General features: G+C 44.9%; 1 long non-coding RNA gene across 1 annotated transcript; it reads left to right on the top strand.

The window, feature by feature from the left end:
* The first annotated feature begins 10,486 nt into the window (after positions 1-10,486).
* On the top strand, positions 10,487-16,329 carry LOC128627663 (uncharacterized). Its single transcript, XR_008391909.1, has 3 exons — positions 10,487-10,595; positions 11,146-11,262; positions 14,995-16,329. It is a non-coding gene; the product is annotated as an uncharacterized LOC128627663 (long non-coding RNA).

Genomic DNA, 16,329 nt, shown 5'->3' with positions numbered 1-16,329 from the left:
TTGCAGCCTCCTCCTCGGAGGGGCGGCTGGGAGGGAAGGGAAAGCCCGACAAGCACCAGCGTCCTGGAAGAGCAGAAGCAAGGGCCCGCCAGCCAAGCGAGGGGTGACGCACTTTCTGAACGACGCGTGTCCCCAGCCTCAGGTGAGTGCGGGTGGAGAGGTTGATTTCAGCGTCCCGGGCCAGGGGTGCCTTGGGTTCCCAGGGTCTCTGCAAAGTGGATGCAGAAGGGAGGTGGGCGGCGCGGAGCACTGGAGAGCGAGGTGGGCTACAGGGTAGTCCTGCTCCCCGCCCCCCCTTCCTTCTCACCGCCTTGGCTGTCACGTGTGGGAAATGGGGACTGGGTGTGGCCGCCGGTGGAATGTGTGGCCCAGGGTAACTGGCAGGCCATAGTGCAGTACATTATCCACGAGCACCTGCTAAATGCTGTGTAGTTCCAGGTTCCAGGGACGCAACTGTGAGTAAAACAGACTCGGGTACTTTCCGCCTAATGGGAAAGTCTGTATTAATCAAGTCTAAGCCTACCTCTGCCCATGCTCATAGCAACCCCAGTGTTTGGGGGCAGTAGACCGTCATTCCGAATGTTCAGGGACTTTCGTGTCCTGGCATTTTGCAGCCTCCTCACCCTAGGTCTTGCAGCACAATCCCCTTGTCTCTGCTACAGGCCCCTTGGCCTTGCACTTTGAGAACATGGTTCCTTTGGTAAAGCTTCCCCCCCTTTATCCTCATTAATTCCATTTCTTAAGGCTTCCTCCGCTAAGGCAGTGGTCCCTGGTTTCTGTGGCACATGGGTTTTTCAGAGCACCCCATAATCTCTTTCCTAACACTTAATGCAGTTGTAACCTCACACTTCTTTTAGTTACAGGAGAACAAGAATTTTTCCACTCAGCGTTTCAATCCCTAGTGCCCACCACATTGCACTGCGCAGAGGCGAATACATTTTCAGCCGTCACACGGCACTGCCCTCCGTTTTCCACAGTCAGCTTGATTGGTTTCTGCAAAAGTTCATGCTAGGGTTTTGATTAGACTACTCTGATATATAGGTCAATTTGGGGAGAATTGACATCTTAACAATATTGAATTTTTCAGTCAGTGAGCATAGTATCTATCTCCATTTATTAGGTATTTTTTCAATTATTTTGTCATTTTGTAGCTTTCAGTATGCATATCTTGGACATATTTTGGTAGGTTTAGACCTAAGTAATTCATGGGTTCTTTTCCTGTGCTGTTGTAAATGTAAACATTTATTAAAATTGTATTGTAGGAAATTTTATTGCTGGAAATTTCACTTTCTAACAATTGATTTTTTTGTACCTTGACTTTAATTCTGTGATCTTGCTAAAGTCACTTATTAGTCCTAGGAGATTTTGTAGATTTTTTGTGATGTTCTGTGTAGACAATCATGTTCTTTAGAAATAGTAGCAGCTTTATTTATTTCTTTCCAATCTGCATGTCTTTTATTTCTTTTGCTGGCCTTCTTGCATTTGCTGGACTCCTGGTATGATGTTGAGTTCTGGTACTATTATGCTTTCAGGTGCAAAGAGATAATTTCATCAAATCTCATGACAGTATAGCTACTGCAACAAAACATTTAGTTTATGTTGTTTTGGCAGCGAAGGCAAAATTTACTTTGTGCATGAAAGTTAAGTTCCACTATAACTCCATCCCATTTGTGGCCAAGCTTATCAGAGAGCTGGGAGAGAAGATGATATTTCACCCACCATTTTTAAGTTAGAAATAGCAGCAAATATGGTAAGAGGATCTGATCTTACATTACTCATAATCTAAGTTAAAGACAGATAATGTAGGAGTTAGAAGGAGAGCTGGATATTCATGCCATGAGGTAAACAGAAGGAGAGAAGGTGGCTCCCAGGGGACTCTAAAGAGTGGCCAAGGCTTTAAAATAATTATGTTTGATGTAGAGATGCCATAGACATGGGTATGAGTATACATTTCCTTAGTTGTAGAGGAACAGTAGATCAACACCAATTAGCTATTATTTATTAATCCTGAAGATTCACAGGGAGACTTCTAGGCAAGTGAGAGTGGAAATTACTCACTAACCATTCATTCAACCAAAAGGAGGACTTCAGAATGCCTAGGCTTGCCATGGCTGGTGTGGCTCAGTGGATTGAGCGCTGGCCTGTGTACCAGGATGCCTAGGCTTTTCCATTCAAAATGTCCTAAGGACATTGGATTATAGTCTTGGTCAGGGAAACCCAGATCACAAAATCCTAGTATGAATTTACTTCTAAATATCAAGTGAACAGAGCAATATGCACTCGGATTCTTTAAAAAATGTGATTGTGCTGGAAATAAACAATGATGTTTAACTTCTAGTTCTCCCCATTAGTCACCTACTACAATAATTTAGAAATAATTTTAAAATAATTTGAAGAAAAAAAGACCCATAAAAAGCAATAAAACATGGAGAAGCAGAGCACGTAAGTTCCAGTCCTGCTGGGGGGCATCTGCTAGTGCTGTCCATGGCCAGGCCTGAAAGGGCGGTGCAGTGTGTACTTTGTCCAAAGCACCTGTAAGTGCCGTATGACTCAGATCGCACTGCTGCTCAGCTTGGAGTGACCACTCACCAGGGATAACCGAAAAATTCTCCTCACCCGCGTAACATGTGACGTTTGTTGAGAGTTTTTGCAGGTTGAAAGTACAGCATTCCCCACCCCCAGCAAAAAAAGTCTAGCTCTGTCCAAGTCCTGCTTCTAAAGAAACAGATAGGTTCCCATCATTCTAAAGACTAAGAAGACTACCAACAGTGGGAACTCCTTTTTTGTTGTTTTATGTCCAGACTTGATGAACATTTATATGATGTTTATGTCCAGAATAGGCAAGTGTATAGAGTCAGAACCTAGATTAGTAATTGTCTAGAATTGGAGGAAGGCCTGAAGGTGGAGGAGAAGAGTTCATTTTTGTCACTGCTGTAACAAATGACCACAAACGGTGTCTTAAAACAACACAGATTTATTATCTTAAAATTCTAGAGATCATTAAGTCTAAAATGGGTTTCACTGGACTAAATTCAAAGTACTGGCTAAGGAGAGAATCTGTTTCCTTGCCTTTTCCAGCTTCTAGAGGCCACCCACTTCTTGGTGCATTCCTTCTTCCAGCTTCAAACCCAGCAGCGCTGGGACAGGTTTCTCTGAGGCTGCCGTCTCGGTCACCCACTTTAAAGGATCCTTGTGATTACAACGAGCCCACCTGAGTAATCCACAATAATAATCTATTTCAATAGCAGCTGATTAGCAACCTTAATTCCACTGGAAACTTTAGTTCCTCTTTGTTATGTAACCTAAAATACAGGTTCCACGGATTAAGACGTAGACATCTTTGAGGGGAATGCTATTCTGCCTATCACAGGAAGACTGGGGAGAGAGGGTCGGTGTGGGGTAGACGTGTTTTAAAGTCGATTGTGGTGATGGTTGTATAGTTTTGTGACTATACCCCAAACTACCGAACTGTTACAGTTCCCTTTAAATATTTTAAAGATTTTTTACTTATTTATCTTTAGAGGGGAAGGGAAGGAGAGAGGGAGAGAAATATCAATGTATGGTTGCCTCTCGTGTCCCCTGCTGGGAACTGGCCTGCAGCCCAGGCATGTGCCCTGACTGGGAATTGAACCTCAATTCTTTGGTTCGGAGGCCCGCGCTCAATCCACTGAGCTACATCAGCGAGGGCCCAAACTGTTCCCTTTAAATGGATGAGTTATATCAGATGTGAATTATATTTTAATAAAACGTGTGTGTGTGTGTGTGTGTGTGTGTGTGTGTGTGTGTGTGTACTCAGTATTTCTAAAACCGAATTCTGTAATCTTCCTGACTGGACCCAGCTTCTCTTTTCTGAATTCCTCATCTCAATTAATAATACCTTCATATATCAGGATATCCGATCTTTATAGTTATCATAAATTGCACCCTCTCACAACTCTTAGGCAGTGTTTTTAAATGTCTACTGTTTTCACTTTATTGAAAGTGAACAATAAAAGTGAAAGTCCTTTCCCTAGGACTGAGAAGGGACCAAATCGTTTCTTAATGTGACCGAATCTTTGCCTCTATGGAAGACAGTTATTTTTTTCTTGTTCAATGACCTATTTTGCAGTATTAGGACACCTGACACCCCCCAAATCAATTATATTAAAATACAGTTAAATAGTTTCTAAAATAAATTTGTGATACATTAATAATGGGCAGCTTTATCAATATGGTAAATGACAATATCTAAATGTAGGCCTAGTAACTATTATAATTTTGAATTTCTGGACAAAAAAAAGAGGCCAAGGAAGGCCTTCATAGTGGCCTCACAGACTGAGACCTGAAGTTAACCAACTACATTGGATGGTCTGAAATGAAAACTTCCTAACCAAAAGTGAGTCATGTCAGATTGTCCTGTCCTAGGCCAGCATCTTCCTTGACAAAGGTCAGTCTTTACCCTGAGCCCGTCTGTGGTCTTTTTGCATCTGTGACAACATACCTATGAAAAGTCACAGGAATCCCTCTTCCAGACCCGTCAGGGCACAATGTCCCTGAGCAGAGGCCACAGAATCACCATTGTTCTCTTCATCCCTGAAGACTCTGTGCGGCAAATGCTGTTAACTCTCCCATATCCACCAATGTGAAAGAAGCATGTGTCTCCCCATTTTACTTTTTATCTCAGAGATATCCCTGCTTTGCTTTCTCCTGCCTCCCTAGTCTACCACCAATGGATTTCTTGTAGCCCCCTTATGCCCGTTCCTTTGATTCTAAGGTATAAAATAAGGCGCAAAACTGCCATTCTCAAGAGCATTTTCTCTATCCGTTGAGGTTTTGCTTCCTGGCAGTTGTCATCGCTTTGGCTCGCATAAACTCAGATTTGGAAGTTTCTTGCATTGACAAATTAGTGGTGAGAATAGCCTGCATTTTGAGATATCTACATCAACTGTAACATGACATGAAAATATGTGTGCTTTCTATTACTGACAAAATCACAGGTACTGCCAGCACTACTGTGGTTTGTTGCTAGCACGTGATTGAAGGAAATGATAAATTTCTGTTAGAGATGAGCGAGAATGAGCATCATCAGTTTTCTCTCCTCTCCCGGGCTCTGCGGATCCCTCATTTGAGAGCTCCCGCCAGGAGTCCAGAGAGCCGCAGAGCTGCAAGCTCCTGTGTCCTAGAGAGGGAGTGCGGGAGGCTTGGGCGAGCCACGCGTGGTGTGCTTCCTGTTGCGCTGGGCTTCACAGCTTTGGGCAGGTGAATGTTGGGTGTGTCGTCAGCAAGTCCCCTGCGCTCTTAGGGAAGGCTGTCGCCTTTGGCCCTGCTGCCGCAGTGGAAGCTTTTGGAGACAGGCTGTGAGCCAGTGCCACCCTCCCTCGGATGCTTTCACTCGCTGCAGCCGGCTTTGGGAAATGGAGGCTGTGCATGGAAAGGAGACGTGTGAGGTCCCCGGCACAGCCACAAAGTCGCTCCGTTCATTGGGCTAACAACTAATTATTGAGCAACTAAGGACAAGTCGCTGTTCTAGGTTCCCTGGATGCAGCTATGAATGAGACGGGGTGTGGGGCCTGACCTCAGGGAGCTTTGAGTTTAATGGGAGAGTTACATATTAATCAAATCTGATCATTTCACCCCACCTGGTCGTAAACAAGTAGCTGCACAAGGCCCTGCGTGGTTCGGTCTCTTGTAGCTTTTCCACCCTCATGTTGAAGCACACTCCCCTTGTGTCATCTTGGACTTTCACTTCTAGAGCATACTTTTGTACTTGCTGTTACTTTTGTAAAGCTTTTTCCTTTTAATCTAGTTAACTCCTACTAAGTCTTACCCAGACTAGATTCTCCCTGACACTAGTCACATTGTGATCTTAAAGTTATTTACGAGAATCTTTGAGTAATATGTGTGTTTCCTTTAGTCTAAACCAAGCTTAGTGAAGAAAGGGATCACACCTTTGTTTCTTTCTCCATTGTATCTCACACTTGGCCTGGAATGAAATAAGTATGCAATAAGTGTTTGTTGAAGGAAGAAAACACAGATCAATGTGTAATCTCAATCTAGGAGATGTGATGTACAGGAAAGGGAATGCGGGACTAGTGGAGTGTGTAATATGGGGACCTGCCCTGATCTATAGGGGCTGATGGGAAGGATGAGCTGGCATTACCTCGGTGAAGAGGGGCTCATGCCCTGGAGAGCACTGCAGGGGGACAGGATCAGTTACAAAGGTTCTAAGGCTGGAGAAGAGTGATTCACACAGAGCAGGTACTAAGGTCCTGACTTAGCAGAGTAAAAAAACTGAAAGCAGGCTGGAGTGGCTAAACTGGGGGAAGGGTGGCACAGATGAGCCCATCAGGAAGCTAGAGCTTGCAATGAGTTTCTTTAGGGGAGATGCTGGCTTTTTGGTAGCATGTGACTGCTTAACAAGAATACAGAGTGTTCATAGGACATATAATTAAAGTAATAAGCCATACATTCTGCCATGTTGAGTTGGCTTTTCAGGGTCCTTTGTAGTTATCACTGGGTCCTAGAATGAGATGGTGTACAAAAAAGATGCTTGGGCCAAGGTCCAAGAAAAGGAAGACTTCCTCAGATTCTTCTGAATTTTCTTGGCTACTGATCTATTTTTCCATATTAACTTTTGAATCACTTTATCAGGTTCCAAGAGAAATCCTGCTAGGATTAGATTGGAAGCAACTTAACGTAGTTATTAAAAGCATGGCCTTTGGAATCTGGCAGATCTGGCTTGGGATCCAAGTTCATCCAACCACCAACATTGACCTTGGTAGAGAAAGTCATTCTGTTAGCCTTGTTTTCTCATTTGTGAAAAAGAAAAGATTCAGAGGATTATTGTAGTTACTGAGTGAGAAGATGAGTATTTTTCATCCAAAAATATGGCATTTGCTGCCCTGGCTGATGTATCTCAGTGGATTGAGTGCCAGCCTGCAAACTGAAAGGTTGCTGGTTTGATTCCCAGTTAGAGAACATGCCTGGGTTGCAGGCTAGGTCCCCAGTTGGGGATGTGCAAGAAGCAAACAATTCATGTTTCTCTCACATACCGATATTTCTCTCCTCTTTCTCCCTTTCTTCTCCTTTCTCTAAAAGTGAATAAAAATCTTTTTAAAATTTTTAAAAATTTGGTATTTGTTTCTATTTTCTTGTCTTTTAGTTTCCCAGTAAAATTATATTTTTTAAAAATGAAGGTCTGGGTTTCCTCTTGTTGAGTTTTGCTTCTAGTTTTCCGGTGTCTTTTGCTCTGTGTGTACTCATGTTGGCACAGACAGCATTGTTCGCTGTCGGGGAATACACGCTCTGGTGCCTGAGGGCACCTTTTGGAATCTTTCCTCCTAATTTAAACCTGCATAAGTGTCCATCATTTTACTTTTTATCCAAAGCCACAGGTTCTCCCCTTTGCTTTTTCCAACCTCCCTAATCTATCACCAGTGGATTTCTTGTAACCTCCTTCACCTCTTCTTTTGATTGAAATGTATAAAATAAGGTGCTAAACTGCCATTCTCTGGAGCGTTTCTCAATCTTTTGAGATTTTGCTTCATAGCAATTTTCAGTTTGGCTCAAATAAACTCATAAAAATTCTTTACAGGTTTGAATGTTTCTTATGTTGACAACTTCATGGTATGGTCTGGATCCATGGTGTGGAATTTAAAAAAGAAAATATTTATATACCACTTACCCAGTGGGCATTTAGTAAATGATTGCTGCTGTTATTGGCAAATTTGTTGGTTTAAAGGAGACCCCTGGACTGGGCCAGGCTCACTCATGGTTCTTTTTACTTCTTCCCTCAGTCCCTGCCCTTCACCGAGAGGGAACCCAGGGATGACAGCCATGCCTTAGAAAGCCTGGCACCAGGTGAGATGAGAATCCTTCAGGTCACCCTTCGAGAGATCTGATTTGAAGGCAGTGGGCAATGAGAGGGATGATTCTGGCAAAAGTCTTAGAGCCAAAGCAGCAGGAAGACCCTTGTTGCTACTCTGCAGTAGGACTGGATGCTGGATGGTCAGGGGTTGAACAGCCAGAGCCCACCAGGCAGTCGCCGGAGAGAGTGTCCTGGGAAGTGGAATTGTAGCCTCTTATACTCTGATGATTTCTGCTGAGCTGGAGGGTCCCCAGGTTTAGAGGGGTCTGTGAGAATGAGAGAGTCAGGCTAGTGCTATAAGTATCTGGTCGCAAGGGTCCTGGGAAGTGGTGACAGAAGAGTGACAGGAAGAAGACGAGAAGGAAGGAGCTTATATCATTTACCCTCCTGAAGAAGTTTTGGTTTCAGAATCAAGGAAAGTATATCCTCCTCGAGGCCAGCGCTGCTGGCTAAGGCAAGGCAGGGGCTACAATAAGAAACATCTGTACTCTGTACCTTGAGTCAGTCACTTAACCTTTTTGTATCTTAACTGATTTCATTTGTAAAGGGAACATTAGGTACCTTACATTAGTTGGATGGGGAAACTGATTTTTTGAGTTGTATTTCATGTTTTGAGTTTGATGAGTTGCTGAGTGTCGCTTCATTTCCTTCCTGGGACTTATTAATCCAGTAACTTAGCATCCAAGCACCATATCGCAAGTGCCTGTCCCAGATTTCTGACATTGGGCAGCATGTCAGAAATCTTCCACTGATACACTGTGTTCCTTGTTGCTCCCGCCCTCTTCTGGTCTTCTGTAAGTACTGGCGAGTCACTGGTATCACCATCTCGAAGTCCTCACCACTTAGTTTCCAGATTGCTGAGTACTTGTTGACTTCTTCCCAGGTACCACTTCCAGAGAATCGCCACGTCTGATGCTTCTGCCTGCTATCTCTTCCACTTGTCCCATATTTATATTGCCTTCATTCAGGACTTGTTTCTTCTCTGGGATTTTGTTTGCAGAGCTTCCCAGCTAGTTTCTCTGTTTACAGTCAGTCTTGCGCCTCCCTCCTCACCATCTACTGGTCACCTGATACAGCTCAATTTCCTGAGCTTGGGCTTTTTTCTTCTAGCTTAGCTTTCTCAGACTTGAGCGTGCATCATAATCACCTGGAGGGCTCTTGATGCAAAAATTGCTCTCAGGGGCTGGTGATGGGTACCAGTTTGTATCTCCAACAAGTTGTCAGATGCTGTTACTCTGGGGACCACACTTTGAGAACCACTGTTATGGTTAGTGGTGACTCATTAAGTCATTCAGTTGGGTGGGTCAGGTTGTCATTTAAAGCAGGTCATTGTAGGTGCTGGCAGAGGGTGGATGGATTCAGTGCAGGCAGCTGTTAAAGTGTTCCCATCTATTGAATAAGGTACTGATTGTACCTTGACGATGAAGAGTCAGATTCCAGAAATATTTTGGTAATAAAATTGGCAGGATTTGATTACCAACAGTTAGAAGTGAGCAGTGACTGGGGTGAGTCAGTCTAGGATGAATCTTAAGTTTCTGATATAAGAGATGGGGCTGGAATAGGTGCTATCAACTGAGATAGGGAAAGAAAATTGTCACTCACTGGGTTTATTAGTTTATACAAATTAGAGAGGGAGCCCATTCATGAGGGCATCTGAGTTTGGTGTTAGATGGGGGTCAGACACGTTGGGTCAGCAGAGTCTGAGGCAGTCAGTGCCGGGGCGATGGACAGTGGAGGATGTTCAGTGCATGTTCAGGTAACCGTTTGATACTGAAGTCGGAGGAGTGAGTAGAGGGTCTAAACCAGATGCTGGAGCTTTCTGGGAAGGTAGACTTGGTGCCTTCAGGGAGGGGAAAGGATGGCTATGAAAAAACTCGAGGCTCGGTTGGCAGAAGCTGTTACAGATGGCTTTGGGGATATAAAAAGTGGCCAAAGGAGCTACCCAGCAGCAATTTGATTCCAGAAGCATATTCTCCCAAGAGAAGGCATCAGAAAGCAGAACACAAGGCTGCCCCCTCAGATGGCACCGAGCTTCCTCTGCTGGTCGTTCTCAAACACAGGCAGCTCAGGCCCTTCAAGCAACGGAGGGGAGTTGGGTGATAGGGGCTCATCGTGACAAACCATGACTTTGTTCTTGTTATGTGGGCTTGAGGTTTGGGGCAGAGTGAGCACATGTGGGGGGCAGATGGATTGGCTGGGCACTGGGGCTAGTGATGACATGGGAACAGGTCAGTGGTGAGATGCCACCTGTGAGTAAGTGTGTAGACATATTGAAGCTAATTGCCAACTTGTAGGTGTGACAGTAAAACACAGTATTAACAAAATCAAAGAGATTTTGCTCTGGGAAGTTTCATTAATGGGAGATTGTCCAGTGTTTTTGAAAAATTTTTTATCATGTTTTATAATAACAGTAAACCTTATATCCTAATGGAAGCTCTTCTGATAGAGAAATCCAGATTTTTAGTTGTAGAAATAGTCATTGAAGGGTCCAACACTCAATTCTTTCGCCTTTTCTCATCAGCCTCCCCTAATAAGACCCCTCCCTCATACTGTCCTCTGTGTCCCACACTCTGGCCTGAGTCAGAGAATTGGGTTGTGGGCAGCAGGAACCTCTTGTTTCAGCAGGTGGTGACCTTCCAGGATGTGGCTGGGGACTTTTCTCAGGCAGGATGGGCTGGCCTTTCCCCCACACAGGGGGCCCTGTACAGAAGTGTGATGCTGGAGAATTATGGGAACTTGACATCCCCGGGTAAGGCCACTTTCCTCCTGGGACTCAGATCTATGCTTTCCTGCTTCCTTCTTTTTCCCTGCTGGCTGGGGCATGGTGTGGGGACGGAGGGGTCGTCTCTGGTACCTCCCACTGCTCAGCTCCGGGGCTGAGGCCAAATGACCCACTTCAGAGATTCCTGGGTGGTAGGGAAAGGTCTTTGGTCAGTTTGGCTCCAATGTAGGAATCGTCGTCCCCTCATAAGAGCAGTCCCGTCCTCTAAGGGGCTCTGCACCATAGGTGGTTTCTGTTGCCAGAGCCAAGCTCTCAGTTCGTTGCTATCCCCCCACTGTCTTGGGAAAGGTGTGAACCCTTCCCTCTGTTTGCACCTGTCTTGCAGGGTCTCACTAACTTTCCTCCTCTTATATGGGAAGAGGTCAGTTTCTTTTTGATCAAACGTTCAGTTTCTCCTTGAACAAAATCTCCTTTGCTGTCCCCAATCCTGAGCCTCTTCCGGAGGCTCTTGGGGTTTTCCCTCTTTGGACATAGCAGACACAGGGCTGAAAGGTGTCGTTTTCTCCCCCCTTTTCAGGCTGCACAGTTCCCAGATCTGCCCTGATCCCACTTCTGGAGGAAGGGAATTTATTTGGCTTGGGGACTAGAGGCACAGTACGACCCACTGTAGAGAGGACCACAGACTTCTGTAGAGGTAAGTGAGGTAGGTCTAGAACTGCCAACTGTCGAGGCTTACAGAGCAGTGTATTTTAAAGTGCACTGTGCTGGTAAGGATTTAGATAAAGTAAAGAACCTTTCCTAATTGGTAAAGCATGAAACCTTTTCCACCAATTTTAACTCTTACCAAGGTAACTTATTTCCCTTTCATGCATCTCCTATGCAATTCTTGGCTTCATCATTTCTTTCTGAGTTCCAGCGTTGCTCACCCCAGTAGCCCTCCTTCCTCGGACAGGATGGATTTATTCAGGAGCCATTTTTCAGCATTTGCTGGGTGCCAAGCTTTGTTTAAGACTCACTGGAGGACACAAGTTGTGGAGACAGATGTAAAAGCTTTAAAAAATGTGTTTTGAATGCTTCTGTTGGTACGTAGGCAGTGGGCTGTGGGAGCATAGCGGGAGAGGCAGGAGGAATTCCCACTTAGATGCTCAGGCCATGTTTCTTCAGAGACAGGGGCATTTGTTCCAAATTTACAGGTTACATGGGATACCATGTGGAGAAAAAGAAGGTAGATTATCTGGCCTGAAGAAGGGAATAAAAGACACAATAAGTCATTGTGAAGAACTTTGCAGAGCGCAGAAGAATTCTTCTAATGTGCAGAAAAATCACAGGGGCAGGGAGGGGGCTGCTATTTAAAAGTGGATTTTTTTTTCTGGAGCCTGTCTGTAGGTATGCTGTCTTTTCTAGAAAGCAGTGCAAAAGCACGAGGCTCAGGACTCAAAGCCTAAGCAAGATTTCCTAGAATCCAAGGCTGGCACAGAGTCTTTACAGCTGACCTCTCTTTACAGCTGCTGGTGTAGGTGAATGTAGTTGGTGTGATATAGCACCCACCCAGCACTGTGTGGAATATCTAGAATGCAGATTTTGTGGTGGACCTGAGGGCTCTGTCCTGAAGAATTCACCACACAGGAACAGGAATGAGAGAGCAGGCAAAACCAGGTGGAGCAGGAGCAGTGCCCCAGGCCACAGTCACCTAGCCACTGGTGACATAGGCCCAAAAGTGCTGTGTTTTAGGAGTATTAATATAGTATGTGATTTGATTGGCATAAAGGAAGCTGAAGACATAAAATCTTGTTAAACTGTTATTATATAGGAGGCATTAACTTTTTTAAAGAAGACTTCATTTTTATTTTTAGAGAGAGAGGAAAGAAAGGGAGAGAAACATTACTCAGTTGCCTTGTCTCTAGCACACCCTCACCCAGGAACCTGGCCTGCAGCCTGGGCATGTGCCCTGACTGGGAATCAAGCCAGTGACATTTTGGTTCACAGTCCGGCACTCAGTCCACTGAGTCACACCAGCCAGTGCAGGAGGCATTAACTTTTGAGTAAGTGAATTGGGTAGGGGATAGTGGTCATGCAAAAATGGAAGAGGAAGGAGTGTGTGGTGGTAGAATCCACCAGATCTTAATCAAAACTCACCACGAAAGGGAGTCGTTGAATCAGATAACACTGGCAAGTCGTGACACAGGAGGAGCTTTCTAAGTGCCTATGCGTTCAGATCTGAACACAGTCCGCGGTTCCTTTGGAATGTGAGACTGGATGGCTGGAGCAGGCCATTGAGAAGGCAGGTGTAGAAATTCTGAGGGGAATGTCAGATCTACAAGTACAGATGCAAGTGTAGGCCACAGAGTTTCAGCTGAAATGACCCGAGGGAGCAAAAAGGAGGGCGGAATCTTAAATATTAAGGAATATTTCATTTTGGTGAGAGAGGGAAGAGAAAGACGGCTAGAGGCGGATCCCCAGGAGGGCACAGGGAAGCTGAAGCCAAGGGTGGCAGCTTAGGGGGACCGTTTGCAGAGAGGGGCAAATGGGAGATGACAAAATTGAGGCAGCATGCGTTAGCCTCTTATTTTGTTAGTCTAGAAATGAAAGAAAGTATAGTGAATAGTGGCAAATGTTTTTCAAACTCTTTTTTGTTGATGAGCTTCAGTGGTTGTTACATTTTGCATCAGAACCCTGTATACTCACTCATATGTTCTTGGAAACTGGAGGGTCAGGAGTCACAATTTGCCCTTGGCATTACAATGTGTGTGAATCCTGTTCTCTGCTATTCTAATATGGGCCAGTGTATTTCATTTTTAAAATTGTTTGGTGCTTACACACTGTGTCAACTTTACAACTAATGGTAGGAAATTTGAAAAACACTCCTATGAGAAAAAATTGGGTGTCAAGGGATGCTCGTTGGGCCCAGGTGGATTTGCAGATCCAAAAAGGGTTGAAGGAGAAGACGGGATGATACCGCTGATAGAGCAGTGTATCGGGGAGGGAGGACATGGCGTCTGGACCATTGGGAAGAATGAGGCTTGAGAGGGTGACTTGGGGTGAGAGGACGTGGTAACATGGTAACGGAAGGGAAGGAACCTGAGGACACTGCGAATAGGTGGCTTTGTTCCTTCAGCGGGAAGGGGGCGATAATCTCTGGAGAACTGGGATGGTGGGGCTTGCTTAGAAGAACTGTGGGGATTCTGATCAAGACGACTGGTAGAGTATACAGGGCAGCAGGAAAAATAACAGTGTTTTGTCATAGATTGCTCAGTCCCGATTTTGTGACATTGAGCAGCCAGCTAGGGAGAGAGGCACCGTGTGAGAACGAACTGCCCCTTTCCAGACTGTTGATTTCCCTGTGTAGTCTCAGCTCTCTCCTCCTGAAGGCCTCACTCGTTCAATGCACCCTCAAAGGATGAACCCGATGAACCGGCAGACAATTCAAATTAACGTTAAAACAAAATTAGTTAAGCGTTTTATACAAAATAAGTTGACTTAACATGTCATCCAACATACAGGAACACAAATGCCATTTTATGTCATGGTGTATCTGAGCAAACTGTGTTCTATCCATTTTAAATAGGCAGTCTACTTAGCACTGTAGTTTCTGCATATTTGAGGTTCAGACGTTTTTGAGAGTCTCATAACAAGACAGCAGTTGCCAGCAGTTTGAGCGTGTTCACTTGTCATCTGTGGAGTACCAGCGGTGATCTCCCCTAAGGGCTTCTGTGATTTTTTTTGTCTTGCCACAGCCTAGTGCCCTTAATGTTCAGTGTCTCCAGTCTGTGGGGACTTCTGCAGGGTATGAATTTTTTAAAAGAACAATAATATGCCTTGGCTGATGTGGCTCAGTGGATTGAGCGCCAGCCTGCAAACTGAGGGGTCGCCAGTTCAATCCCCAGTCTAGGGCACATGCCTGGGTTTCGGGCCAGGCCCCCGGGTGGGGGATGCAAGAGGGGCAACCACACACTGATGTTTCTCTTCCTCTCTTTATACTTCCCCTCTCCTCTCAAAAGATAAATAAAATCTTTTTTAAAAAACAATTCATTTATTACCTTTGCATTCTGGTGACTCTTCAGTTTTACTTTTTGACTCTGTTTTGCCTGCCTCAGTGTCACTGCTTCCTCTTAGAGCCTGTACCTTCTTTGATATTTTGTAGGCCTATGAGTATCATAAGGTCAGAAAATATGAAAACATGCTATGGAGAAGTCATTCAGATATAGAGTCTGGAAGAGCTTAGGAAGCAATCTGACGTGTCATGTGCACGCTGGTACCTTGTCCCACCTCAACAATTCTCTGCCTGTGTGACATTAGGCACTTTTCTTGCTGTCAGGCCTGTGTGGGGGTTGAGAAAATAGTCTGTGAAAATCCTACAATATTTGATGCTCTTTTGTTTCTACTGTAATTCTCAGGTGGCACTTATGTTTTCTGTTTGTCACGTCAGATACTGAGATCAGTGCCGACAATGAGTCCACATCAATGCAGGGAATTTCTGAAAACAGAGACGTTGTGGTATCTTGGGGTCTGCAGAAGAATGCTCTTCCAAGAACCAGCTTCCTAGAAACACATAAACTGGAAAAGCATTGGGAAATTTCCACAGTGAAAAATACTACAAGAAACGCTCCAAGAATCCATGGTGATCGGAAACCCTTCTGATGTGAGGTGTGTGTGGGGGTTTCAGCTGTTCTTCTCACGATGTTCGACACCAGAGAATCCACACTGGGGAGAAACCTTACAAGTGCGATGAATGTGGGAAAGCTTTTGCTGTTAAGTCAACGGTAAGTCAGCATCAGAGGAGGATCCACAGTGGAGAGGAACCCTGTGAGTGTGAGCAAGAATGGGGGAAGAGAGCCTTAAGTGATTATGGCAGTCTGATCAGCCTTCAGAGAATCCACAGTGGGGACAGGCCCCGTCACTGCCAGGAGTGTGGAAAAGTCGTCACCGGTAGTTCTGAGTTTGTTGGACACCAGAGAATCCACATTGGGGAGAAACCTTATGCATGTAATGAGTGTGGCAAAAGCTTTGGAAGGACTTCCTGTCTTAGCAAACATCAGCTTATTCACATGGGGGAAAAGCCTCATTCTTGTAAAATGTGTGGAAAAGCCTTTAATTTGCATGAAAAACTAACTCGGCACCAGAGAGTTCACAGTGAGAAGAAACCCTTTGACTGTGCAGATTGTGGGAAAGCCTTCAGTGCTCAGGACCAGTTAAAAAGGGATCTAAGGGTCCATACTCAAGAGTCTTCCTGTGTATGCGGTAAGTGTGGAAAAGTCTTGACTAGCAAAAGAAATCTTCTGCAGCATCAAAGAGTCCATACCACAGAGAAACGCTATGACCGTGTCAAGTATGAAAAACCCTTTCGGACTTCTTCCTGGCTGGGCGATCATGAGCATGCCCACCCTGGACAGAAACTGGAGCTGGACATTTGTCATTTTGGCCTCCCAGAGTTTTTTACCCCCTTTGCGTGGTAGTAGTATATTAAATTTCCCTTTGGATTTCATCTTCTCGGGAGCAGAGTGTGCGACACAGGCCCGGCTTCTTCCAAGCCCTGGTCATCGGTTCAGATGTCAGTAGGTGACCCAAGACGGTCCGATTAGAGTTCCAGGGTGTGTGGCCAGAGTTAACAGGAAGAAATGCTCTTCTCTTTGGTCTTAAAGCTGAGAAGAATTCCTGGATTCCTGTGGGAGCTGAGAATGGAGTGGACACAGCAGGAACGAAATCAGAGTTGCAGAGTAATCTCCCTTGACAGCTCTGTTGGAACAATTGCATTGCGCCATAA

Source organism: Artibeus jamaicensis, unplaced genomic scaffold (assembly GCF_021234435.1).
Source record: "Artibeus jamaicensis isolate MK-2021 breed Jamaican fruit bat unplaced genomic scaffold, CSHL_Jam_final contig_464, whole genome shotgun sequence".
NCBI classification, from domain to species: Eukaryota; Metazoa; Chordata; class Mammalia; order Chiroptera; family Phyllostomidae; genus Artibeus; species Artibeus jamaicensis.
This window is presented reverse-complemented; position numbering and strand designations above follow the sequence as displayed.